We start from the raw sequence: 27719 nt of genomic DNA, 5'->3' as shown, positions 1-27719 counted from the left end.
CCAAGACGATTAGTTTCTTGCTTCCTCTAGGGTATAGCTTGCCTCCTTATGTTAGGCTTTACCCTTTATTATCCTTTGTAGTGCTGGATTTGTAGAAAGATATTGTGTATATTTGGTTTTGTCATGGAATATCTTGGTTTCTCCATCTATGTTAATTGAGAGTTTTGCTGGATACAGTAACCTGGGCTGGCATTTGTGTTCTCTTAGGGTCTGTATGACATCTGTCCAGGATCTTCTGGCTTTCATAGTTTCTGGCGAAAAGTCTGGTGTAATTCTGATAGGTCTGCCTTTATATGTTACTTGACCTTTTTCCCTTACTGCTTTTAATATTCTTTCTTTATTTTGTGTGTTTGGTGTTTTGACTATTATGTGACGGGAGGTGTTTCTTTTTTGGAGTTCTGTAGGCTTTTTGTATGCCTATAGGTATCTCTTTCTTTAGGTTAGGGAAGTTTTCTTCTATGATTTTGTTGAAGATATTTACTGGTCCTTTGAGCTGGGAGTCTTCACTCTCTTCTATACCTATTATCCCTAGGTTTGATCTTCTCATTGAGTCCTGGATTTCCTGGATGTTTTGGACCAGTAGCTTTTTCTGCTTTACATTATCTTTGACAGTTGTGTCGATGATTTCTATGGAATCTTCTGCTCCTGAGATTCTCTCTTCTATCTCTTGTATTCTGTTGGTGAAGCTCGTATCTACAGCTCCTTGTCTCTTCTTTTGGTTTTCTATATCCAGGGTTGTTTCCATGTGTTCTTTCTTGATTGCTTCTATTTCCATTTTTAATTCCTTCAACTGTTTGATTGTGTTTTCCTGGAATTCTTTCAGGGATTTTTGTGACTCCTCTCTATGGACTTCTACTTGTTTATTTATGATTTCCTGGAATTCTTTCAGGGATTTTTGCGATTCCTTTCTGTAGGCTTCTACTTGTTCTCTAAGGGAGTTCTTCACGACTTTCTTGAAGTCCTCCAGCATCCTGATCAAATATGATTTTGAAACTAGATCTTGCTTTTCTGGTGTGTTTGGATATTCCGTGGATATTTACTTTGGTGGGAGAATTGGGCTCCGATGATGCCATGTAGTCTTGGTTTCTGTTGCTTGGGTTCCTGCGCTTGCCTCTCACCATCAGATTATCTCTAGTGTTACTTTGTTCTGCTATTTCTGACAGTGGCTAGACTGTCCTATAAGCCTGTGTGTCAGGAGTGCTGTAGACCTGTTTTCCTGTTTTCTTTCAGCCAGTTATGGGGACAGAGTGTTCTGCTTTTGGGCGTGTAGTTTTTCCTATATACAGGCCTTCAGCTGTTCCTGTGGGCCTGTGTCTGGTGTTCACCAGGCAGGTCACTTGCAGCAGAAAAGTTGGTCTTACCTGTGGTCCCGAGGCTCAAGTTTGCTCGTGGGGTGCTGCCTACGAGCTCTGCACGGCGGCAGCAACCAGGAAGATCTGTGCCGCCGTTCCCGGGAGTCTCCGTGCACCAGGGTTCCAGATGGCGTTTGGTGTTTTCCTCTGGCGTCAGAGATGTGTGCAGAGTGCAGTCTCTTCTGGTTTCCCAGGCGTGTCTGCCTCTCTGTAGGTTTAGCTCTTCCTCCCACAGGATTTGAGTGCAGAGAACTGTTTATCCGGTCTGTCCCTTCAGGTTCTGGCAGTGTCTCAGGCGCAGGGGTCCTGCCGCTCCTGGGCCCTCCCCCATGGGAACCCAGCGGCTGTATACAGTTTCCTCTTGGGCCAGGGATGTGGGCAGGGGTGGGCAGTGTTGGTGGTCTCTTCTGCTCTGCAGCCTCAGGAGTGCCCACCTGACCAGGCGGTGAAGTCTCTCTCCCACGGGGTCTGCGTTATAGATTTTTATACACAATTCCTAGCAGATGTACAGTTTATAAAATCTTTATCTGTTCTGTGGATTATCTTTTCTCTTTTTTTGTGTATCTAGTATGTATAGAAGTATAAAGTCAAATACAGTTTTTTCTTGTTCCTTGTACTTTTATGTCATAGAAAAGGCAATATTGTCGCATCTGAAGATGTAAAAGATTTGTCTTCTAAGACTCTTTATAGTTTTAGCTTTTACATTTGTGGTTTTAACCTATTTCTATCAATGTCTGTATACACTCTGATAGCTTTTCGTCTAACTGTACCAGTTCCATTTGATAAAAGTAAGTCTTCGTTTTCCCCATTGGATGGTTTTGAAACTCTTATCTAAAGTCAATCTTAGATACATGATGAAGTTAATACTAACAGCTGGCAATTGAATGATGATTTACAACTGATAAAGGATTTTCAAATAATTTATACTTCAGTTAATCTTAAACACAATTAAACAGGTAACATGTTCCCTTTTTACAAATGATAATATTGATATCCATTTATCTTAATGAATTCCAAAGTGACCCATAAATAAAGATGGAAAATCAGAAAGGACATCATATCTTTTGATGGAAGCTTTTGTTATTATCCCACAGCTACACACGTGACAACTCCTGAAGTCTTAGAAATGGGTATTTTTCTGAAGCAGCCTAACAGCTTGTACACAGAAGAGAAAGCACTCATAGTAGCTTTCTTTAGAAATATGAAATAGAAAGGCATTATCGCTTATTGGGCCAAAAGGGAAGCACCATTGGAAGCTTACAGAACTTACCACAGAAATGAAAGAAGAACCTTGGAAAATCAAATATCATGGAGGATATGGGATTCAGCTTATAAGAACTAGAAAGAATTTTAACCAGAGCTCTATGGTCAAAATAGATATAGATGTTTGCCACTGTGAGGATATTTTATCCAAGATCCTAATTTTAGAAGAGACTAGATTTTGATTGGCATAGCTATAACTTCAGGTTTGAAGAATCTTGAATAAGATCAGTGTGGGTAACATGGAAATGGAGAAATATTTATAAAAGGAAATGGCCACTGAGACAATAAGGTTTTTTATTCTATATTCATATGTATAAACTGCATTTTCTTTATCACTAAAATTGAGGAAATTGAAAATTGGAGGAAAATTGATGAGTTGCAATGTTTTGAAAAATGTGAAAGGACCTGTGGACTTTTTGCTTAAGGAACCTTGGTCTGCAAGTTCTAACTCATTTGACACCTTTCCTTGCCTCTGCTGCAAGGTCTCAGCACAGACCAGGGCAGATTGGACCTGGTCATTTCCTGGTAAGTTCCTTATCTGGAGACTCAGACACATAATGGGGACGTAAACACTCACATCACAGACACACTGATTTTCCTGTACTGGATACTCTGTCCTGCTCTTAGGGGTTTTGATGATAGCCAGATTTAAAGCCATTCTGTTCATCCAACTTTCTCTCTGCTGGCATTGTTGAAGAACTTTATATTTGCAGTATAAAAATGGGCTCTCGGGCTGGAGAGATGGCTCAGTGGTTAAAGAGCACCGACTGCTCTTGCAGAGGTCCTGAGTTCAATTCCCAGCAACCACATGGTGACTTACAACCATCTGTAAAGAGATCCGATGTCCTCTTCTGGTGTATCAGAAGATAGCTACAGTGTACTTACATATAATAAATGAATAAAATATGGGCTCTCAACATCAAACTAAATGGAGAGAAACTTGAAGCAATCCCACTAAAATCAGGAACTAGGCAAGGCTGCCCACTCTTTCCCTACTTGTTCAACATAGTACTAGAAATCCTGTCCAGAGCAATCAGACAGCAAACGGAGGTAGAAGGGATACAAATTGAAAAGGAAGAAGTCAAAATATCACTATTTGCTGATGATATGATAGTATAGTTAAGTGACCCCAAAAGCTCCAGAGAACTACTAAGCCTGATAATCAACTTCAGCAAAGTGACTGGATATAAAATTAATTTAAGCAAATCAGTAGTCTTCTTCCATTCAAAGGATAAACAAGCTGAGAAAGAAATTAGGAAAATGGCACCTTCCACAATAGTCACAAATTACATAAAATATCTGAGTGTGACTCTAATCAAGCAAGTGAAAGACCTATATAACAAGAAGTTCAAGTCTTTGAAGGAAAAAAAAATGAAGAAGATCTCAGAAGATGGAAAGATCTCCTATGCTCCTGAATTGGCAGAATTAATATAGTAAAGATGGCCATTTTGCCAAAAGCAATCTACAGATCCAGTACAATCCCCATCAAAAATTCCAACTCAGTTCTCTGTTGAGTTAGAAAGATCAATTTGCAAATTCATTTGGAATAACAAAAAACTCAGGATAGCAAAAACTCTCCTCAACAATAAAAGAACTACTGGGGGAATCACTGTACCTGACCTCAAGCTGTATTATAGAGCAATAGTGATAAAAACTGCATGGTATTGTTACAGAGACAGACAGGCAGATCAATGGAATACAATTGAAGACCCAGAAATGAACTCACACAACTATGGTCACTTGATCTTTGACAAATGACAAATGAGGTAAAATCATCCAGTTGAGGGAAAAAGACAGCATTTTCAACTAATGGTGCTGGTTCAATGGGAGGTCAGCATGCAGAAGAATGCAAATTGACCAATTCTTATCACCCTGTACAAAGCTTAAGTCCAAGTGGATCATGGATCTCCACATCAAACCGGATACACTCAAACTAATAGAAGAGAAAGTGAAGAAGTGCCTGGAACACATGAGTACTGGGGAAAATTTCCTGAACAAAACATCAATGGTTTACGCTCTAAGATCAAGAATGGACAAATGGGATCTCATAAAACTGAGAAGCTTCTATAAGGCAAAGGGCACTGTCATTAGGACAAAACGGCAACCAAAAGATTAGGAAAAGATCTTTACCAATCCTACATCTGATACAGGGCTAATATCCAACATATACAAAGAAAAAAGGAAGTTAGACTCCAGAGAGCCAATTAGCCCTATTAAAAAATGGGATACAGAGCTAAACAAAAAATTCTCAGTTGAGGAATATCAAATGTCTTAGAAGTATCTAAAGAAATGTTCAACATCCTTAGTCATCAGGGAAATGCAATTCATAACAACCCTGCGATTCCAATTCCGATTCTGCCTCACATCAGTCAGAGTGGCTAAGATCAAAAACTCAGGTGACAAAAGATGCTATCGAGGATGTGGAGAAAGGGGAACACGCCTGTACTGTTGCTGGGATTGCAAGCTGGTACAACCACTCTGGAAATCAGTCTGGAGGTTCCTCAGAAAATTGGACATTGTACTATCTGAGGAACCAGTTATACTAGTCCTCGGCATATATCCAAATGATGCGCCACCATGTTCATAGCAGCCTTATTTATAATAGCCAGAAGCTGGAAATAAGCCAGATGCCCTTCAACAGAGGAATGGATATAGAAAATGTGGTACATCTATATAATGGAGCACTACTCAGCTATCAAAAACAATGACTTCATGAAATTCATAGGCAAATGTATGGAACTAGAAATATTATCCTGCTTCAGGTTGCTGCCCTCATGAAGAGCTGAAAGCCAGCCACCAGAAGCGACTATATGCCTAGAGCAGAGGTAAGGTCAACTTTTCTGCTCCAAGTGACCTGTCTGGTGAACTTAGGACACAAAAAGGCAGAAGTCCTCTGGGACCGAGGCTGTGGCCCAAACTTCTCTGATCCCGGCCCACAGCTCCCTGGTCCCAAATCCCATGGGAGAGAGAGCTGATCACCCAGAAGTGCGGTAAATCCTGAGACTGCAGGGCAGGACAGACTGCCACTTCTGTCCACCTTTGTCCACATCCCTAGCCCAAGAAGAAACTGCATAGTGCCTCTGGACACAGGAATATAGGAGCAGTCAGCTACAGGAGCACCGTGGTCCAGATCTGTGTCCATATCTGAACTGAGCAGGTCAAACAGCTGCCTACACCCAAATCCCATGTGTGTGGGTGGGGAAGGGGAGCTACTCAGAGGTACAGACACCACTGAGAACCCACAGGAGACAACGCTCTGCTCATATTCCTGACACAAGAGGAAAACGCCAAGTGCCACGTGTGCCCCCTGCACTTAGGAGCAGCAGGGGTGGGACCCATCCTTCTGGTTGCTGTCCTGACTGAGAGCTAAAAGCCAGCCTCCAGGAGCAACTACATCCCTGAGAGCAGAACACTCTATTCCCATAACTGGCTGAAAGAAAACAGGTGCTACTTACAGGAGTGCTGGCACACAGGCCCACAGGAAAGTCAAGCCAGCATTAGAAACAGAAAGAAAGGTTAACACCAGAGATAACCTAATGGCGAGAGGCAAGCACAGGAACCCAAGCAACAGAAACCAAGACTACTTGGCATCACCAGTTGTCCCACAAAAGCAAACACTGGATATCCAAACACACGGGAAAAGCAAGATCTAGATTTAAAATCACATTTTAAGATGATGATGGAGGACTTTAAAAAGGTCATAAATAACTCCCTTAAGGAATTACAGGACAACACAAGTAAACAAGTAGAAGCCCTTAAAGAGGAAAGACAAAAATTCCTTAAAGAACTACTGGAGAAAACAACCAAACAAGAGAAGGAAATGAACAAAACCATCAACGAGTTAAAAATGGAAATAGAAACAATAAAGAAAGCAAAAGGGGAGACAAAGCTGGAGATAGAAAACCTAGGGAAGAGATCAGGAGTCGTAGATGTGAGCATCACCAACAGACAAGAGATAGAAGAATCTCAGAAGCAGAGGATACAGTAGAAAACATGAACATTACTGTCAAAGATGATGTAAAACAGAAAAAGCTACTAACTCAAATCATACAGGAAATCCAGGACACAAAGAGAAAAACAAACCTAAGGATAATAGCTATGGAAGAGAGTGAAGACTACAAACTTAAAGGGTCAGTAAATATCTTCAACCAAATCATAGAAGAAAACTTCCCTAACCTAAAGAAAGAGATGCCCATAAACATACAAGAAGCCACAGAACTCAGAATAGATTGGACCAGAAAAGAAATTCCTCCCATCACATAATAGTCAAAACACCAAATGCACAAAACACAGAAAGAATATTAAAATCAGTAAGGGGAAAAGGTCAAGTAACATATAAAGGCAGACCTATCAGAATTATACCAGACTTCTTTCTCATCAGAGACTATGAAAGCCAGAAGATCCTATACAGATGTCATACAGACCCTAAGAGAACACAAATGCCAGCCCAGTCTACTATATCCAGCAAAACTATCAATTAACATCGAGGGAGAAACCAAGATATTCCATGACAATACCAAATTTACACAATATCTTTCTACAAATCCAGCACTACAAAGGATAATAAATATCAAAGCCCAACAAAAGGATGTAAACTACATCCTAGAAAGCAAGAAAGTAATATCTTTGCAACAAAACCAAAAGAAGAGAAGCACACAAGCATAATCCCACCTCCAAATATGAAAATAATACGAAGCAACAATCACTATTCCTTAATATCTCTCAACATCAATGGACTCAATTCCACAACAAAAAAGACACAGATTAACAGACTGGATACGTGAAGAGGAACCAGCATTTTGCTGCCAGAGGAAACACACCTCAGAGACAAAGACAGACACTACCTCAGAGTAAAAGGCTGAAAAACCATTTTCCAATCAAATGGTCTGAAGAAGCAAGCTGGAGTAACCATTCTAATATCGAATAAAATAGACTTTCAACCAAAAGTTATTAAAAAAGATAAGGAAGGGCACTTCATAGTCATCAAAGGAAAAATCCACCAAGATGAAAATATCTATGCTCCAAATACAAGGGTACATACATACATCAAAAGAACCTTACTAAATCTCAAAGCACTCATTGCAACTCACACAATCATAGTAGGAAATTTCAACACCCCACTCTCATCAATGGAGAGACCATGGAAACAGAAATTAAACAGAGACATAGAGAGATTAACAGAAGTTGTGAACCAAATGACCTTAACAGATATTTATAGAACATTCCATCCTAAAACAAAAGGATATACCTTCTTCTCACCACCTCATAGTACCTTCTCTCTCAACAGATACAGAAAAAGAGAAATCATCCCATTCATCCTATCAGACCACCACAGACAAAGCCTTGTCTTCAAAAACAATAAGGAAAGAATGCCCACACATATATGGAAGTTGAACAATGCTCTACTCAATGACAACAACCAACAGCTTTGTAAAAGATCTTTACCAATCCTACATCTCCTAGAGGGCTAATATCCAAAATATACAAAGAACTCAAGAAGTTAGACTCCAGAGAGCCAAATAACCCTATTAAAAAATGGGGTGCAAAGCTAAACAAAGAACTGACAATTGAGGAATATCAAATGGCTGTGAAGCACCTAAAGAAATATTCAACATCTTTAGTCATAAGGGAAATGCAAATCAAAACAACCGTGAGATTGCACCTCACACCAGTCAGAATGGCTAATATCAAAAACTCAGGCAACAGCAGATGCTGGCGAGGATGTGGAGAAGGAGGAACACTCCTCCATCGTTGGTGGGATTGCAAACTGTTACAACCTCTATGGAAATCAGTTTGGAGGTTCCTCAGAAAATTGGACATTGCACTACCTGAGGACCCAGCTATACCTCTCTTGGGCATATACCCAAAAGATGCTCTAGCATACAACAAAGACACGTGCTCCACTATGTTGACAGCAGCCTTATTGATAATAGCCAGAAGCTGGAAAGAACCCAGATGCCCTTCAACAGAGGAATGAATACAGAAAATGTGGTACATCTACACAATGGTATACTACTTAGCTATCAAAAACAATGACTTTATGAAATTCATAGGCAAATGGATGGAACTGAAAAATATCATCCTGAGTGAGGTAACCCAATCACAGAAAAACACACATGGTATGCACTCATTGATAAGTGCATATTAGCCCAAATGCTTGAACTACCCAAGAAACAATGCACAGACTACAAGAAGCTCAAGACGCTTAAGAAAGTGCAGATGCTTAAGTCCTTCTTAAAAGGGGGAACAAAAATATTCATATGAGGAGATACAGGGACAAAGTTTGGAGGAGGGACTGAAGGAATGACCATTCACAGCCTGCCCCACCTGGGGATCCAGCCCATATATATATGACAGGAGCCTGATATAGCTGTCTCCTGAGAGGCTCAGCCATAGTGTGACAAATACAGAGGTGAATGCTACCAGGAAATCTTTAAACTGGGAATGGGGTTTGTAGTGGAGGAGTTAGAGAAAGAATTGAAAGAGCTGAAGGGGCTTGCAACCCCATAAGAACAACAATACCAATCAAACAGAATTCCCAAAGACTAAACCACTACCTAAAGAGTACACATGGACAGACCCATGGCTCTAGCTGCATATGTAGCAGAAGATGGTTTTGTTGGGCACCAATGGGAGGAGAGGCCCTTGGTCCTGCCTATCCTCCAGTGTAGGGGAATATCAGGGTAGGGAAGCGGGAAAGGGTGGGTGGTTAGGAAGTGGGAACGCCCTTATAGAAGATGGGGGAGAGTAGTGGCATAGGGGGTTTATGGAGGGGAAACAGGGAAAGGGAATAACATTTGAAATGTAAATTTAAAATATCCAATAAAAATGTTTTTAAGTTTGTTTTTTTTTTTAATGGGGATTCTAAACAACAGAAGATTTCCTAAAATTGTGAGCAATGCTGTAAATTGACTTTACAAAGATTTATGGTTCAGGTTACTTAATTATAATATTTTCCCAATTGTTTAGATTTTCTTCAATATCTATGTCCTTTCTGTAAGATTCTGCACCATAATTTACAAAAGAAAATCCCTCCGATGTGAGGGGAGAAACTCAAGGGAGGGAATCAACAATACAGGTAAGTGAAATTATGATTCTAAATGGGCATTGCAATGTTGGTGCTCATCATTTTATTCTCTGCTGCTGTGCTGAATACGGTGTTGAGTGCTTCTATGTAAGTGTAGAAGACAGTATAGTTGTGGTGACCCTGTTGAAATCAAATTGCAGGATTTGGTTTTGTTTCTTAAGAAATGCCATGCACTAGAGAGATGATTCAGCAATTCAAAGCCCTTACAGACCCTCCAGAAGATCTCAGTTCTGTTCCCAGCACCCTGGCCACACGGCTCATATTCACAGTAACCCACCAACTCCCTCTTGGCCTCTTCAGGTACCTAAGCGCACAAGAGCTCCCAAACACACACACACACACACACACACACACACACACACACACACACACACACACAGATATGTTTTTCAAATAGAAGACATTTAATGGACTCCTATTACTCTAATAGTGGAGATGAGCAGTTTAGATGGAGTGATCAGTGAGCACGGTGCAAAGAGTGTTGGCTTAAATCAATGGGGAATCCAAGGATTCTGCAAGATTTGCCAAGCAGTAACAAACTCTCTTCTCTACTGCTACAGCATACATACAGCAATGTGCGAACTTCACTCCATAAGCAACAATGGCCATGTAATATGACAGCTTGACCTAGCCCAGTGGAATTTTGTTACATTCTTTCCTAATAAGAACTGGAACATAGCTCCTGCCACTGATGTTTATAGCTTTCTCTGTGTAAATCAATTCTTCTTTTCAAGCCTAAAAGGTATATCCAGCTTTTATTGCTTTCATTAAGCTTGACAAGTTCCATCCCCAAACTGCTTCTCCCTGCATTAAACACACATTGAAGGTATGGAAAGCCTTGAATTAAAAAAAATGACTGTAGCTTCAGTGTATACTAATAATTGTAATTTCTCTGATAACATTGTCTTGCTTAGCCTCATAACACTTCTTCAGTTTCAAAACTGTTTTACTGTTGTGTATCCATGAGTATTATGTGCAGACATGTATGTATTTCTCTCTCTCTCTCTCTCTCTCTCTCTCTCTCTCTCTCTCTCTCTCTGTCTGTCTCTCTCTCTCTGTGTCTCTTGGTCTCTCTCTGTCTCTGTCTCTCTCTGTGTGTGTGTGTGTGTCTGTGTGTCTGTGAGTGCCCAGGCCGTGGTGTGTGGGTGGAGCTCAAAGCGCAGCTTTGGCTGCTGCACCTCATATTCCAGTTTGAGACAAGGTTTCTCCGTTGTTTGATTCGGTGTGGGTTATGGAAGCAGCCTGGGAGCTTCTAGACCACTTCTAGTCTCTGCCTCCCCCCATTTCACAGCATTAGTGCAGGGATTACTGATGATGCTACCTTGCCCAGCCTTCCACTGATTCTAAGGATTCTAATTCTGGCTAAATGCCGTGTGACACCAACATCTTCTTAGCACTGTTTCAAAACCACTTAAAATCTTCCTATTTTAGAAAATCAAGAATAGCCATTTGTATCTTAAAAAGGAAGCATTTTATTCATAAAAGTCAGATATTCACATTACAAATGTAAAATACTGCATTTACACTTTATACAAGTTTTTTTTGTTTGTTTTGCATGTATCACAATATTGTTTTTCTTTTAAAACTCCACGGTAGGAGGATTATAGTTATCAGAAAATAACTGCTTATGACTTAATCTTTTTCTCTACCTATGGAAAAGTACACCAAATACTGTATTTTAAACACACAAATCAGGTATGGGAGGAGAGAGGGAGATGCCAGGAAATTGATCAGAGGCATGTAGCAACGAAGGATGGGGAACTGGGGGTAGCCACCAGAAAGTCCCTGATGCCAGGAAAGTAAGAGGCTCCTAGGACCCAACGAGGATGACATTAGCTGAAATACCCAACAAAGGGGTGAGAGGACCTATAGAGAACATACCCATAGCTTAAGGCCAGTCCCTGATTGAGGGATGGGGCCACCCATCCATCTCCTAAATTTTAACCAAGAATTGCTCCTGTCTAAAGGACATACAGTGACAAAGATTGGAGTAGAGACTGAAGGAAAGACCCTCCAGAGACTGCTCCACCTGGGGATCTATCCCATATGTAGCCACCAAAGCCAGGCACTATTGATGATGCCAATAAGTGCTTGCTGACAGGAGCCTGATATAGCTGTCTTCTGAGAGGATTTGCCAGATCCTGACCAATACAGATGCTGATGCTTGCAACCAACCATCAGGCTGAGCATGGGGACCCCAATGGAGGAGTTAGGGGAAGGACTGAAGGAGTTTGCATTCCAATAAGAACAATGATACCAACCAACTAGACCCCCCAGAGCTCCCAGTGACTAAACCACCAACCAAAGAGTACACATGAAGGGAGCCATGGCTCCAGCTGCATAAGTAGCAGAGGATGGCATTGTCTGGCATCAATGGGGAGGAGGCCCTTGGTCCTGTGAAGAGTCGATGCCCCAGTGTAGGAGAATGGTAGGGCAGTGAGGCAGGAGTGGGTGGGTGGGTGACAGAGCACCTTCATAGATGCTGGCAGAGGGGGATTGGATAGAAGGCTTCCAGAGGAGATATTGGGAATGGGGATAACATTTGAATAAAATATCCAATTAAAACAGAAAATAGAAAAAAAAGAAAGTCTATGACAACACTGAAAAACTAAGTAAATAAATTTTGCTATAGAGTTTCCTTACCATCCTTCTGAGATAATATAGAAAGTCCATGTATATCAACTGTTAACAAGTTACAATTAATCCATCTGACATCAACAAACATTGTATGTAAAGCACCTAAAACAATTACAGAAAAGCATTATTGAAACAAACTTGAGGAGCAGAAATAAAGCACACAATGCAAAGGCATGTTATTATTTTTTAAGAATTACTTCTTTACGTTTGCTGTAACTTGGTCCTGAGTAGTGGTTGAGCTTACCATGCTGATCTGAGCACTGCCTTCTTATTTGGGATTGTCGTTTTCAGTAGGATACCCTTGTCTTTCTGGGATTTCATGCTAGGTCTGTGTTTCTTTCTGAGGTGATCCATAGTCACTTCTCTGATGTATGTTACATTGAAACTTTTCTTTCTGCCACCGAAAGGGGTAGAATCACAGCCATAGTGGGTAAGGAAAGGAAAAGACACACAGAGTAAAACACCATCCAAAAAGAACCATGAAACGGACTCCATGGTGGCCCGGCTATCCTAGGAAGGGTACTTGAAGGGTGAGGCCTGAAAGTTTAAGGGTGAGGACATCGTTCCTAAGGCACCTCCTTTCATGTGTCTCTGGGTTGGTTAATGTCTTGGTTCCTACTATTGTCCCAGACTTCTGAGACACTGAAATGATGCGGCGCAGCTAGCTTGTCATTCTGTCTGTATTTGCCTGTAGTGGAAAAGCCAGGGTGGATGGTAAAATTATGTGGAATGTGATTTTTTTCTTCCCATGATGCCTAGGGGCTGGGGAGTGAGATTGTCTTCTTTGCAATTTTAATCTATGGCCTTGAGGAGTGCATTTTCCCTGCTCAGAGGACTCTTGTGGACCAAAAGTGAACGTATGTGTAACCAAAGAACAATCGTGACAGGGAGAGCACCTTGCTGAGTCATACACACTGATGCTAATGGTAGAAAACAAATTCTCACCTTTACCACAGGGACAGATTTCATGACTTCAAGACTATTTAGTTTTGTGATGGTGCACACTGTGTGTGTGATTGTGTGTGAGTTGTATATGCGTATTGTGAGTGTGCATGAGCATGTGATTGTGTACGTGTGTGTTTATTGGTGTGTGTGTGTTTATTGGTAACAAAATATACAAGATTTAAAAAGAGAAGGAAAATAAAATTTTAAAAAATTGAGGAAGGTATTATTATTTCCTGGCCCCATGGTTCTCGCTCTGTCACTGGCCCAATTACTTCACCACTCTATCCTATTTACTCCTGGATCAAACACGCAATGCAAAGGATGTTTGTCTAACTTCCATCATTGGTTATTGTAAGCCTCAAAACAGAACTAAAGAGACCTAAAGGAATGTGCTACACTTGACAGCACATGATCCAGTTAGAGAACTAGTTTCCTACTTGCTGTATATATTTCCCCTTTCCTATGACATCTGTTACTAGGATTTTTCCCCAAAGTATTCAGAGTTCAACCATGCACATACATGCTCACTCAGTCAACAATCCTTTGCTGAAACATCACTCTTTAGAAGGTAAACATGAAAGAGACCAAATAAGAATGAAGATGGGCAGGAGGAGCTATTTTTTCATAGCTTCTTCATGAGAAGATAGTATTGAAATATGGGGAAGGAAATCTGAAGCTTTCACAGGGCAGGAGAAGTAGAAGTTTGTCTGTGGCCCGAGGATGCAAGGGGCTTTGATTGGGCACCATTCCTATGTCTTCTGTCTTGGAGAGAAGCCTTATTCATAAAGAACAGATCACCACACTAGTGGCCTGAGAAGAGCCTGCTGGTGGTTAAAGGTCTAGTTACAGAGAGCACTGCAGAGATGAGCCAAATCTTTCACTCTAGAGGCTTTGTATGGCTGAGGTTTGGAAACCTTTCCCATGACTCTTGCTGAGGCTTATATTTGTATTCTCATTCTGGAAATATAACTACAGATATAAGGATGTGTGTAGACCTCTAACACCGGGAGGAAAAGGATTCTAATATAAAAACACATGATTTATAGATGATACAGACAAAGAAAATTATTGGGTTTTTCTTATTAAACTAAAGACCACTGGAATTGCAGCTTCCATTTATCTTTCCTTTGGAAGGAATTCCCTTGCTGACCAATCAATCCCCCAGTAAAGACTTCTTTACTGTAAAAACTAGTGCCATAGCACTAACACCTGCACATTGGGCAGCAAGCTCTTGATTAGTAAATAGCTCAATCCTGACTTTTCTTCTGTGACTCTGTCTATTTATAAGTTGATTTTTAGTCTCCCAAACACTGGGGAAGCAAAGTTTTCTCCACAGCAGGGACTGGGTGGATGGGGACTGCATGCGATGATCAGGAAAGGGACAGGTAGAATAGCAAAGAGATGGTGCTTCAAGTAATCAGACATGTGATCTAGAGCAGGGCAACAGTAAATCCTGTGTGAAGGTTGGCAGTTATCTCATGTGGCTGGGGCAAAGAGCATTTTCCTTGATTAATTCATCGTGATGAAGACGTCCCGCCTGACTTCATGCTTACAGAACAAGTGGTTAAAAACTCTCATATGTGTGTTTAACCTTAACCATTAGTTAAGAGGCTGCTTTACAAAATCTGAATGTTAGTAAGACCCAGCTACCTGGTGATTCAGCAGTGCAACCACAAGAAAAACGGAAATATGTTGGGGAAAACATTTGTAAACATAGCGTCTATTCATAAAAGCAATGTGGTAGTTTGAATATGCTTGGCCCAGAGAGTGGCATTATTAGGAGATGTGGTGTTGTTGGAGTAGGTGGCCAAAAATATCACCATTCAGAGTACTGGTTTTGAAAATTTCAGGGCATTTCATTTGAAAAACAAAATTTATAATATTATCCCAAACTTGATCGGAGCACGTCAACATTCCACACTTGCGATTCTCAGCTAGGAGTCTTCAAGTAACTCTATGTCTAGCTCCAAATTAAAATGAAGCACGAGCAGTTTTTGCATAGTCTTTTGCCATGTTCACCAATCCGTGTAGGGATTTGACTAAAAAATAATGTCTCTTACAGGCACCCGTATCTGATACCTGGTCCTCTGTAGCAGTGCTCTTTGGAGGCTACAAAACTCTAAAAGTTTTGTAGGTAAAGCCTTGCTAGAGGAAGTAAGCTGGGGTTGGGGATTTAGCTCAGTGGTATCGCACTTGCCTAGGAAGCGCAAGGCCCTGGGTTCGGTCCCCAGCTCCGGGGGGGGGGGGGGGGGGGGGGAGGAAATAAGCTGCTGGAGGGCATATGGGCATATTTTCATGTAGTCTCACCCTACTTTCTCTCTCTCTCTCTCTCTCTCTCTCTCTCTCTCTCTCTCTCTCTCTCTCTCTCTCTCTCTCTCTCCTCCTTACTGTGTAGATAAAATGTGAGCAGTCTGTTTGCTGCTCCTGTCCCCTGCTGCCCCCTGTGGGGTGGCAGGCTGTGAAAGGTATCCTGATTCCCAGTCCAGATAGGTGGAAGAAGACCCAGGGACCCTAGGGGACAGCAGGAGCACTCTCAATCTCCTAGGAGATGAGGCCCCTCTCACCTAACTACAGTCCCCCACAGCCCCCTGTAGAGAGGTTTGAGACAGATCAGTCACAGAAGGCAATAACACCCTAAATCCCTCCTCCACAGGTAAGGATGTGACCACAGGTCATGTAGACTCAAAACAGACATGTTTTGAGTCATGTTTTGATGAGCAGGACCACCCCCAAATATGTGGATGAGGTATTCAGGCCAAACCAATAGGAAGTACCTGCCGTTAGACCCTGACCCATCCCAAAACTGTATATTAAGGATCTTATCCAGAAGGATTAAGTGTGTGCAGGAATTACTCCATCGTCTGAGAGCTTTTGTCATAAGAGCTGTAACACCCCTGCTTGGGGAAGAGATGTGCTCTCCCAAAATTGCTGCCAGAAGCTCCCCTGCAACTTTCACTGGCTAGTCAGTCTCCTGCTGACTCAAGTCCAGCCCGACCTCCTGAAGCAACCGAAGCAGCAGCAGGGAAACAGGGGAAGCAGCAGCAGCAGCAGCAGCAGCAGCAGCAGCAGCAGCAGCAGCAGCAGCAGCAGCAGAGGCGGCAGCAGCAGCAGCAGCAGCGGCGGCGGCGGCAGCAGCAGCAGCAGCAGCAGCAGCAGCAGCAGCAGCGGAGACGCAGAAGCAGTTCGCCCTCCCTGCCCTAGTATTCTTCCCTTCGTCTGAACCCACACACCTAGCCAGACCAGAGATCTCTACGGAAAGCCTCCAGTAGGAAGGACAACACCCCACCATGTGGATTCTCCCTCTGGAACATAAACCAAAATAAACTATTTTGTCTTTGGGCGGCTTGGAGTCAAGGTGTTTATCACAGCAGCAACGAAGTGGCCATTATTCCAGGTAAAGCTGAGACCGGTGAAAACAGTAACTCTCAGAAGAATGTCAGTATTCTCTCTTCTGCTAAACAAAATGGGACTTTTGTTTCTGTCATAGCAAGTAATGGTTCTTATATTTCTAAATAGGCATTTGGATTTTTATTTTTGTGTTAAATAGCTCCTATCCTGGCTCCAATCCCTGGCCAATCGTGAATCCATGTGCTTTCAATCTTGTATGTCCTGTTATCTCACTATGAAATTTTGTCTTGGGGTTGGGGATTTAGCTCAGTGGTAGAGCGCTTGCCTAGCAAGTGGAAGGCCCTGGGTTCGGTTCCCAGCTCCGAAAAAAAGAAAAAAAAATTTTTTGTCTTTACTCAAGATGTCTATTCAATATCAATATTCTTTTCAAATTTCTAGGAAACTTTTCTTTAAAAAGCTATTGGCTATTTTAACTTGCAAAAGTGATTTTATTGTTATCTAGGTTTCCTTTTAATGTATTTTCACATATAGCAACAAATATAATGTATATATATATTTTTATACTCATCTATCATGTCAGAATTTATTATGTGAATCAAAGTGCTGATAAAACTTCTGACAATGAAAAACATTTTGAATAAACAAAATTCATACTAGTGGTGACATATATAGAACAAGAATTTCCATCTCCAAATATCTGGTGGTTGAAACATATAACTCACACAGCCCTTAACAGTGCGTTCCCCTAACCATCATTAACATTTCCTCTCAATTTGGTTTGCATAGGGACATTCTTGACATGACTTAAATTTCACATTTTTTTTATGCTTGGCATCATTGATAACAAGATCCTGTTTCTTCATCATTCACTTTCATCACCTTAAAATACAGGTAGTAATTTCTGCAATGGCTGTGGTGTTGTAAGAGTCCATCGGAAGACCCCCACTCAATAAGGCCCCAGAGACCGGCTGCAGTCTGCAAGAGGTTTATTGTTCCAACGTACGTTGGGGTTCCCCAGCATGCAGGCAAAAGGAGACACCGAGCTCACAAAGCACACCCCCTTTTTTTTTTTTTTAACTGGGGACGGAACCCAGGGCCTAGCAAGCGCTCTACCACTGAGCTAAATCCCCAACCCTAGCACGCCCTTTTTATAAACATTTTGGCAGGGAATTCAGCAGTCGCCTGAGTTGGACAACTGTGATTGGTTACCCTGAGCAACATTTAAAATTATTGGTCAACTCGAATGGGAAGGGTGTCTCCTACATTTGGCCCTGTCCTGCCCATCTTGTGGAATTTGTGGTATTTCCTGGCATTCCCCCACCCCCACCCCACCAGTCACTTCCCTCTCTGTTCTCACCCTAGCAGGGTGATTCCCGGTTTAGGCCATTTCCTTATCTGTCCTTCCCCCAGGCAGGGTGGTGGCCTGCTATTCTGACAGGGTTCTCACAGTGTCAAATGGTCAAATGTCACCTGGTTATATTGTGACTATGAGTCTCATTACGGAGTTGCTTGGATGTAATCAATCTAATCTCAGTTTAGGTCTTCTATATAAAATACATTTTATTAGAATTTCTTTGCTCATGTGTTGTTACTTAAGTCCACAATAAACACAGTGGGTAATTATAAATTACACAGATAATGGAACTTTGGAGAATAAAGAAACCCACTAGCAGTTACTGCCTCTGAGAATATCCAACTAACTTGTTATTATCCACATTTTCATTCTTCATTACTAGAGAGACGTTTCAAAACCATTCTCAAGTTATGTTTGAAATTCCATTCATACGTTGACTAGTAGAAACCTTCAATTCATTCAGAAAAATAAAAATTACAACAGCTCTGGACACAGGTCCGACTCATTCTGGAGGCTCCTTCTCAGTGGCTGTCTCTACTATAAAAACTCTCCTTTCATCAAAGGGGTCCAAGATGCACAGTGTAACCACCCCCTGGGGCTGACCAAGCCTAGGGGAATCTGTCTGGAGAGCCTGTAAACAGCTTGAAGTGTCACTTCATCCAAGCCTATTCAAAACTTAGGATCAGGATGAGTGTGTCTCTGACAGTGTGACTGGAAAATAGTGTTAATTATCTGGGGGTGGGGGCTGGTAAATGAATCCTTTAGCCTTGGACAAAAAGCAGCAGAGATAAACAAGCCTATAGAGAGTGTAGCAGTGGAGGTGGGGTGGGGAGGGCTCAAGGTGCAAGAACTTCAGGGAATGGTGTAGCTTAGTGTGCTGGGTTTCTAAGTCTTTACTATAAAGCTGTTTACAGTCAAGCAATGCTTCTCTACATTTTGATTCTTTCCTCGTTTGCTTCAGGAAAGTCCCCTGCTTATTCTTTAATACATTTATCCTTTCCTTTTAGCTTAAGTGGTTATTGCTTTGTTATCAAAGGATTTCATTAAGTCATTTGGCTGAATCGCTCTATTAAAGAGAATGTGGCTGTACTTCCAATAGTATTCACAGATGTTTGGGATCTGGGAATAGAAGAGTAGGTGAAATAAGAAGTGAGGGGATTGCAAAGCAGGAACTTCAGCATTCTCATGAGAGTCAGGACAAATTTGGAGAAGCTCAGGTTAGTGGAGACTTCACATTCTACCGACCTTTCTGTGACTTCTCCAGCCTCCCATGAGCATCAGTATCCACTTCTCTAGTGAATCCTCATCCTCCTACTTCTCTGTGAATCCCCATCCTCCCAATTCTTTGTGAGCCCTCATCCTCCCACTTCTCTGTGAATCCCTGTCCCCCCACTTCTCTCTGAATCCCTGTCCTCCCACGTCTTTTCAGTTAAGCTGTGACTTCTACTATAACCTTTCTTTTTTTAATTAAAAAAAATTAAATTATTTATTTGTATGCATGTATGTGGGCACAAGTGTAACTGAGGTCATGTGGAGGACAACTTTGAGGAGAACAACTTTGAGGACAACTGTGTGGGTTCCAGGGACCAAACTCACTTCAACAGGCTTTCAACATGTTTTCAAAAGATGTGTAGATAACATCATGACTACTGAGCTGTAGTCAGCTATGCTTTGCTGAGCACAAACAGGACAAACAGACTCCTGGGCCTTAATATATGGCCTATCACAGCAAAGTGGCTTCCAAATGCTATATGCCCATAGATCTGGATAGCAAGAAATGGAAATGAAGAAAGCTGGTATTTTAGACATGGTCACTATGGGCTCACTTTGGTACTGCAAGCTGACCTCAAAGTCATAACTCTGCTTGGGCCTTCACAGTGCCAAGACTATACTTGTAAGCTGGTACACTTGAATAATTATATCATTTTGATATGGCTCCGCCACTGAAAAGGTAACATTTGTCTATTTTATCACCATGCTCTATTTTCATCCCATGACCTACTTTAGCAATATCCAAGTCTACGTGATACTAATCTTAACTCTGATTCAAATGTGTTGGTGCTTATAGAACCCATCTGTGATTTATTTAACAACAGTTTATGTTTGTAGTCTCATTAATCCAGAGGTTAAGCCAGGAAGATTACATGCTCCAGATCAACCTGGGCTGCATCACAGGGTCTAGGACAGCTGGACTGTACTACAAAAACTTCTCTCAACAATGAAGATGAGGAGGAAGAGGAGGAGGAGGAAGAGGAGGAGGAAGAGGAGGAGGAGTAAGAAGAGGAGGAGGAGGAGTAAGAAGAGGAGGAGGAGGAGGAGTAAGAAGAGGAGGAGGAGGAGTAAGAAGAGGAGGAGGAGGAGGAGTAAGAAGAGGAGGAGGAGGAGGAGGAGTAAGAAGAGGAGGAGGAGGAGGAGTAAGAAGAGGGGAGGAGGAGGAGGAGGAGGAGGAGGAGGAGGAGGAGGAGGAGGGAAGGAAGAGACCAGGGCAGGCACCAGCAACTTGAGGGAAGAGATTCCTGGAGGTAGTATGTGAAGGGACGCTGGAAGAATGGTCTTCAGAGAGAGCTCTCATCCATTATTCTTGTTTGTCTAGAAACCCAGAAACAGTCCATACTCAGTTACTTGAGGTAGACTCCTGCTGACTTTCAAACTAATGGTAAGACTTGAGGTAGAAGGCTTTTTCAGATTACAATTGTTGTCTCCCTTTAAAAATAACAACAGGTTATATAAATTTCCTTCTATCAACAAGGAGCAGCAGATTGGAAATGGCTCCAATATGGATATTTAATTTTAAAGTTAAAGTAACCAATAATTTGAGGGAACAATTTGATATTGCATGTATTTTTCTGTGTTCCAGAATTACATGGATTTACGCAGTAGCTTGTAATAGCAAGATATAATACAGAGAAAAAATGGAGTATTAATATTAAATCTAAAAAGATATTCCTTTGTCATTCTCCAAAGGACAATAAATGAATGAGTCTGTAATTAGCACTTAAGCCTCCCAAATGAGAAAATACTCATTGCAGTACACACATCAATATGGTGTGAGCAGCATGGCTCACAGCAGATCAACTAATGAGAGGCAGGTGGGCTAAGCCCTAACTCAAAAGACATCCCAGGCTAAGGAAAACCAAAACTATTTCCTGTAGCCACCATTGGCCGAAGGATTGATTTACATCCCTAGTAACCAAGATTTAGGAAGCATGGTTGACGTTTCATTTATTTTTTAAAAAAATAGAGTAAATAAAGTCTTCTTTCTGCAATTTCTAAGGCCGACACCCTTTGCCTCATCTTGCGCCTTTGTGGAGTCTAGCTAAAAAGATTTCCTAGGTGCAGGCTGACAAGTGCAAGAGGCACAGGTGTCCTGGGCTCACTATCTTAGCTAGTTTGTCCTGCATGGGATTGTTGCTCTGTCCACAGCTGGAAAATGATGACCCCACTGGCGGCAATGATGTCACCGTGGTGTCGTACATCCATCAATGGTTAGCGTATTCCCTTTCTAGGAAGGATTCTGGGGATTAGCAACATTTTTGCTTAAAGATAAACAATTTACTTTGAAGATACATTTACAGGATACATGCGTGATTTTTGACTCAGATGTTCTTGAAATGATGGAAACTATAGAGTTAAAAATCACCCATATATTTTCATAGCCCATTAGCCATTGCCCTATAAGGCAGGAAGGCAGTTGGGGAACTGTAGAGGGCCGCAATAACATTCGCCACCACTAGATGGCGCTGGCTTCCGCTGCGCCCCACGTGGAAGGCCAGGATAGCCTCCGCCATTACAAGATGGCACCAGCCTTCACCGCGCCAGCCGACCCCCTTTCAGGAAGTTAACTGTGCGCATGTACAAGAGTGCCTTCGTGCCAGGTCTTTGCCCACTCCGGGGCGTGCCTGATGAGATCATGGGTAAACAACCAATCAGGTGTGGATGCGCCGCGCTAGGGTGTTTATAAGCACACCATGTTGGCGCGCCGAGGCTTCCTCTTTAAGATTATAATAAAGTTGGTCACAGTAAGGATTTCTATGTACCCGCGTGTTTCTTGCCGGCGGGAAGTCGCGCGCGGGACAGGGAACCTAAGTATTAAGCTCATCAAGTGCTTAGCAAACACCAATTGCCTTCTGTGAGTTCAGATCTTACAGGAGATACTACAATAAGAGTTCTGATGCCCGAAGGGGAGAAAAGGTAGGAATCCAAACATTGGACAGTCTGATGTTTCAAGACCCATTTCTGCCCTGATGGTTCCCAAAGGCAAGTGCAGTAATCTGAGGGCATGTTGAGCTGAGGAAGATACCAAAGAGGGTTCTAATACCAGAGTATTTCCATCCCCCCTCCACAGTGACTGTGAGGGGTTGTGTTTGTTTGTTCGTCTTTTGCAGTACTAGGGATCAAACATAAGGTCTGCACATAGTAGGCAAAGGATTGACCACTGACTGAGCCACATCCCTAGTCATGATAAAAAAAAAGTTCAATTATAGAACATTTGGAAATCACGAACATAAATAAATCAATAAAACTTGGGTGACCCACAATACAGTTGTAAACAGTATTAACACTTACTCAGCAATATCCCTAGCTTCCTTACTCTTGTGTACAAATATTTATTTATATATTTATTCATCAAAGAATTATTGTTTTTTGTGTGCTAGTTTAATAGATCTGGGTTAAGAGACGCTGGCTTAAGAGCTCTGGGACCACTTTGAAGGGGTTAACAATTTAAAGAAATAATCAGTTTTTAATTGAATAAACACAACAAATGATCCACTGAACTGAATAGACCCCCTACTCAAAGAAAGAAGCACCTCTTTTTATTTTGAGGAAAAAGAAAATAGCAATGGCCGTTTGTACAGAAAATAAGATCAATTTTTAATCATCTTTCTTTCAACTTCTTTTGTAACAAAATTTGCTAACGAAAATTGATTAATAAATATTTAAAATTAAGATAGCTACAGTCAAACCCCATACTGTTATTCTCTCGTGAAAAATTAAATTGAGTTACTGGTTTGATTAATTTTGAAAGCTCTTCTTTAAGGTTATAGTCATCAGACAGAAAAGTGGAAACCATGATTGATTTACATGAAATACTTTGATAGAAGTACCGTAAAACATTGCAAAGGGCCTCTGACTCCTTCAAAGATGAACTCTGATGAGAAATGCCAGGTTTGCAGGTCAGAGAAAATGCCTCTGTGAAGAACCTTCACCTCTGGCTGGCTTCTCATGTGCCCAGTGGCTGGGCAGGAAGCTTTTGTTTACACTCCTGACTGGTGTGTCTATGCACAGCAGCTGAACTGAGCAGTGGCACTCTTGTTCACACAATGGTAACAGTGAACCTCATCAAAGAACTTCAAAATGCAAAGCGATGACAGTCCAAGGGTTAAGCATACACACATTATATACTGGAATTCAGAGTCTGTCAAGCCCCTCCTCTACCCCACTATTGGCTAGCTCTGAGACATCTTTGTGTCTATATCGCAAGCAGAATTGATCACACACAATAGGCATTCCTTCCTCCATAAAGGTCTTACCCTGCAAATAACAGGAGCTCAGGTCCAACCCATAGCACATATATAGACAAAAGGCTATAGTAATGTGATTGTAACCCAAGCAATAGAGGGACAGGGACAAGAGGGTTCCTAAAGCTTACTGACTGAATGGTAGGCAACAGGGTCAGAAAGAGACTCTGTCTTAAATATATAATAAAGTAATAAAGGAAATAAAGGAAAACACCCAGCATTGGCCTCACACACATGTACATGCATTCCTACCCACATGTACATACAAAAATATAACACACACACACACACACACACACACACACACACAGAGACAGAGACAGAGACAGAGACAGAGACAGAGACAGGCAGAAGAATCGTCTTTACCTTAGAAATGAGGGTCTATTGGAATGAGACCCAGCCACTGCCTACTTGCTGATGATGCCTTACTGATTTGGGGTTTATCCAAAGAAAAAGATATTGTATTTCTTGTATGACTCCTTTCTTTACTTTTAAACTACTTTGTGAAAGTACGATTCATACATAGGAATCCATACATGTTATAGTAATTTTAATGTATTTTGGTTTTTTTTTTTAAAGAATTTACACAATATATTTTAATGATCTTCAACACTCACATCCCTTCCCTAGTGCCTCCCAGATTCACTTCCACCCTTGGCCTGCTCCCAGTTTTGTGTCTTTTATTACAAAAGTTATTATTATTTTAATAGTCCTTATTCTGTCCATAGATTCATAGGTCTAGGATTATCCAGTGGAGCACAGTTGACCTACCAGGGGCCACACCCTTAAAAACCTGACTCCTCCTCCAGACACTATCAACAGTCCATAGTTTCTAAGTTAGATATAGGGCTGTGTCCACCAGGCCCTGCCTGATTGACAGGCCTGGTATTGGGTCAGTCTTAGGCAAGCAATCATTGCTCCTGTGAGTTCATGAGTGCAGTGGCTCGTTCATGAAGAAGACACTATCTATGCCTCTCCGACCTTTGACCTTTACAGTCTTTACACCCATTCTTCCATGATGGTTCCTGAGCCTTGGAGATAGAGAGTGGGGTAACGATAAAAAGATGCCCCATTTATGTCTGAGCCTTGCCAAGACACTTACTCTTAAGTATTTCTTTTACACATTTCGATGAGTTTCTGACTAAGTATACACTTGTAATCTACCACTAGCATAAAAACCATAAACATGACCATCACTTTTAATTGTTCAGCTCATTCACAACCCTCCTCTCTGCCACCAAGGCTACTTTGTTCATGAGCCCACTAGGCAATAACAGGAATGGCTGGGGTAAGAGTTTAACTGCCAATAGAAAGAAAGGGTCATTCTATCTACTTGATTATTGAATTCTTCCTCCACCTAAGTCACCTTGCTGATTGGTATTCGCATGGGGCACAAGTATTTTCACATCCTTCACCCATTTGGAGAGCTCTAGTCACATAATTCTTCCCCAGATGTCTTTCTCACCAATTTTCCAATCATGTTCTCTCCAAGTCCGTGACCTTCCAGCCAATCCATTGGCCACAAGTAAGCATGGAGATGGCCTTGCCAAGTTTCCTTAAAAGGCATGTGTCATAGATTTTTCAGGTTAGAGTCCATAGCTCCTCGGGTACTATGTGCCTTTAAGTTCCTGAGAAACCAAAGGCTCCCTCAGGCAAGGGAGCAGTCACACTCCTCTGTGCTTCTCTGTATGTTCCCTCAGAAGTCACGAAGCATGGAAGCTTGACAGGACAATTGGTCTTAGACATTAATCTTGTGTGCCCTGTATAGCTTGAAAACGGATTGTATCCTGACAACTACGACTGTATTGATCTTGTCAACTGCCACTAAATCCTGTTTCTGATAAAAGATATAAAAAATCTGGTTACTCTCAATAACTGTCAGAGCCTCAGTTTTGCTGTGGCCCCTTCAATCCTAGCCTGGTTTAAGTTCTCTCCAGCCACATCCAATAACCTTAGCCTGGTAAGTAAGCATGGGCACTTACAATTGGCTATGGTCCATGAACCATAAAACAATCACACATCTGCCCATTTCCCCTTCCAAACAAAATGTATGACATGTGTCCTGTCTGATATTCTGTACACTGCGGAGATTTATCTTAGTCAATGGATTTCAGGGTTGCCCAAGGGGTCATGGTGAACAACTGTTCACTTGTTGGTGTTGCCTGCATATCATTTATAACCATTTAAACTAGGCCCTAGTTTTCTCTTCCTTGTTCAGCCAATCACAGGGCACACAGATACCAACCACCCAGACTCAGAAGCTGTAGATGAGTGTTTGGCAAAAGATAGCATTGTAGCAGTAGTAAAAAACCATAGGCATTTGGGTAACTTCTTCATGCACCTCGCTTGTGCCTTTAGGACCTGCTCAGGATGGATCCCATGTTTATTATATCAATTTAATAATAGATTGCTGCCTCTGGAAACCAAACCTGCACCTTGCTTGGGCAGCAGAGGACAGTTGGCCGTGGCAGCATGAGCCAGCATGAATGCCTTGGGCCTAGAAGAGCTGCCCCAGCTCCTTGCCAGGAATAGCTTTGTTGTGAGTTGGCAGGGTAGTGCCAAAGAGCTCACACTGGTGTTCAGGATGTGGGAGGGCTGGCAGGATAACCAATTCAGTTACCATTCAGTCTAGATCCAGGGCTTTGAGTTGGCCCAAACCAAAAACTACCTCATCTATGAACTGCTAGAGTGAGTAAAGGGGCCAGGTCTGACAGTTCCAAAGCCGCATGACACAAGGCAACAATAAGATATCCGAGAGGAATTCCAGTGAGGGTTCTGTATTGATAGTACAGCAGAAGCTAGAGGCCTCAAACTGTACCAGTGATTCATGGCAATGAACATTTGAAATGAAAGCTGTGTGGATAAAAGGGTGTACTGTGGGAGACACTGATGATATACTACAGATTCCATGACAAGTCTTTTTTTTTTTTTTTTTGGTGGGGAGAAGTGGCAAGGGCAGAAAGTAGATTCAAAAGAGTGGGGAATGAGTGAGATTGAATACATGATGTGAAATTCACACAGAATCAATAAAAAGTTTAAAAAAGAACAATAGCTGCCATGCAAGTCCTACTTTATGATTTGGTAACTTTATGATTTATAACACTCAGCTCATGATGAGTAGCTCAGGTCACATGGTAACTCGGTGGTCCTTTTAGTCTTGTCATTGTGCTATTGTTTTGGTAAGAGAACCCAACAGAAGAGTTACACTCTTAGATTATTTCAACTATACAACTCAGTGCTGTTACTGTAGTCAGTGTGTTGCATAGAGTATCTGTAGATTTACTCTTTACACTATGTTATTGCTTCTTTACAATATACAGAAATTATGTGAAATGGTCTATCCTGTATTGCTGATTTGTGAATGGGTGAGGCTCATCCAACTCTTCATGAGATCGCCCATGTATGCAACCTACACATGTTTCTAGAACCCTGCTCTGTCAGACCTTCAACACATTCTCAGAACTGCCACAATGACCTTACCCATCATGGCCAGTGTTCTGTTTTGTAAGAGTTTTGCTGCCATGACAAAGACTTGAAAGAAATCCTTTAAGAGAAAGAAAGATGTGTTTTGGCTCTCAGTTTCAGGGCTTACAACTCAAAGTGGCTAGATCTATTGCTTTTGGGCCTGAGGTAAGGTAGACTATCATAGAATCAGGAGCATGTGACAGAATTGCTCAGCTCATGACAGCCAAAAAGTAGAATGTTATCTAAATGAATGGACCTTTTTGGTTTGTTTTTAAATTTTGTCATTCTTTCTTTAAATATTTCCTGCAGAGTATATAGGAGAGAAAGAGTACTTCAAGGAACATGCCCATGCAGACCTATAAGACCTTCCCAACTCAGGGATTGAGCACACAGACTTTGGATTCATCTCTTGACAAACTCTGTAGTAACCAGACTGTTTCATGAATATTTGAATCCCAGAGGCTATAAAATGTGTAATACAACAAAAAGTAGCTGAGCAGAAATCCAAGATAGTTTTGCGTAACTGCTAAGTGGAATGTACAGATGATGGAGGAACAGTCAACAAAAGAGTCTCACAGAGCCTTGATATCAAAGAGGTTCCTGGGAGAATTCAATAGCATCATAAGCAAGAGTTGAAATAAATGTCTCCAAAGGAAATGGGATGTTGACAGGAGGTGTCTGTGGTGTGTGTGTGTGTGTGTGTGTGTGTGTGTGTGTGTGTATGTGTGCATGCGCGCACGTGTATGTGT

General features: G+C 41.7%; 1 pseudogene; it reads left to right on the top strand.

Annotated features, from left to right (window-relative positions):
- Positions 1-27719, top strand: part of S100a11-ps2 (S100 calcium binding protein A11, pseudogene 2) — a 133908-nt pseudogene that overhangs the window by 74713 nt on the left and 31476 nt on the right.

The sequence above is a fragment of the Rattus norvegicus genome, chromosome 14, assembly GCF_021556685.1.
Source record: "Rattus norvegicus strain SHRSP/BbbUtx chromosome 14, alternate assembly SHRSP_T2T, whole genome shotgun sequence".
NCBI lineage: Eukaryota > Metazoa > Chordata > Mammalia > Rodentia > Muridae > Rattus > Rattus norvegicus.
The sequence above is the reverse complement of the archived record's forward strand: the minus strand, read 5'-3'. Positions and strand labels throughout refer to the sequence as shown.